Source organism: Micromys minutus (genome assembly GCF_963924665.1).
Source record: "Micromys minutus genome assembly, chromosome: 12".
Lineage (NCBI taxonomy): Eukaryota > Metazoa > Chordata > Mammalia > Rodentia > Muridae > Micromys > Micromys minutus.
The window spans coordinates 21,268,015-21,269,499 of NC_137981.1; the positions used below are offsets into that span (position 1 = coordinate 21,268,015).

The following is a 1,485-nucleotide window of genomic DNA, read 5'->3' on the forward strand; positions in this document are numbered from 1 at the left end:
ATGCCAATATCCTGTAACTAGCAACTGTCATTTTATAGAATTATTACATCCCGTTAAGTATAGGCACAGAAGAGATGGCCACTATTCAGAAGCTACATTTTCTTACATTGCCCAAGTGACAAAAATAACCAAAACTGTCGAATGAAGTGAAATAGTCTTAGTTAAGGAGACAAGAAAACTCCCAGTAATGGCACATTGAAGGACAGCAGCCAACGTGGAATGCATGTTGTATCTGTCTGTAATACATGCTACAAGAAATCCATTTTCGAGGCAGATCTTTTTTTGTTTGTTCTTTGTTTTGTTTTATTGCTTATTATGGAAGCCTGTATGTGCGGACTCTGACTTTGAAAAATTACGTGTATTGCTATGCTGGTTTGTAAAATAGGTGGAATTCACATCCTCAGGACCCATCACTGTGGGGGTTGGTGGTCATGATGGCCTGTCAATCTTGGCGCGTTGTGTTTCATTACCCTTTTTTGACTTTGTATGTGCTGACTTTGCTTTAGACTTGCACTCAGGGTCATGTTTCCTTTTGTCCAAAGATGATTTTTCTCGTTCTTTGGCTTTCTTGTAAGCTTTTTTTTTAACTTCAGCCATCAGAAATAGAGCGATTTCCTCATCCTGGGCAACCTGAGCTGCTCTCATGTCCACACGAGTAGCCATAAGTTCTTCCTCTTGCAATTTCCCGTTACTTTCAGTGTCATATCATTCCTGGTCCCTGTGGCTCGCTCGTGCTGGAGTAAAGACAGCTTCTCTTATTCCTCTTGGTTTCTATCCTCCATCCTCTTAAGAGTAGTCATCTCCAAAAGCACTGCCTCCAGAAAACTCTGGAGTGTGTTTCTTCCTCTTTTTCTTTTCTTGGAATTCCTTCTCTTGCAAAAGACGTGCTATGTCCTCCTGAATATGTCGTCTCTCAGCCTCACTTGTGAGCTTCTCCTGGATTTCCTGAGCAATTTCACAATCATGTTGTTCAAGGACTTTGTAGCACTTCTGGAGCTGAGCTTGGGCTTTGAGGTCTTCTTGGACCTGCTTAGCAACCTGCAGATGAGGCTGGACCAGACGGTTCCGCTGAATGTTGGATGCCAAGTGATGCTCAATCTCCTGTTCATGTAGGCTGTGAGCCAGGGTGTGGTCCTCCAGGACAACAAAATCTCGACACACTTCCTTCATGCTGGGCAACTTGGACTGATCCACACTCACGTTGGCCATGGCGTCTGCTCAGCCTCGGATACACGGAGACCTCAGCGCACGCCCACCCCGCAGGCTGGCCTAGGCGATGCCCAACTCCCCCAGGGCCAGAAATGCACTGGCTCATACTTCCCCTTAGAGAACAAAGTCAATCAGCACAAAACAGTTTCTTTGTTTCTTTCAGAGATTGTGCAGTTTCAAACTCACTAGAATTTTTTTGTCTTGTAGAACTTAGCTAAACATTCATTTTTTATACCTTTGCCTTGGAATTATTTTCTTCATTTTATTTCACAAACT

General features: G+C 43.6%; 1 pseudogene across 1 annotated transcript; it reads right to left on the reverse strand.

Annotated features, from left to right (window-relative positions):
- Positions 1-303: 303 nt before the first annotated feature.
- LOC308428403 (coiled-coil domain-containing protein 50-like) lies at positions 304-1,209 on the reverse strand (annotated as a pseudogene). The gene has a single exon. The product of its transcript is annotated as a coiled-coil domain-containing protein 50-like (transcript).
- Between the last annotated feature and the right edge of the window lie 276 nt (positions 1,210-1,485).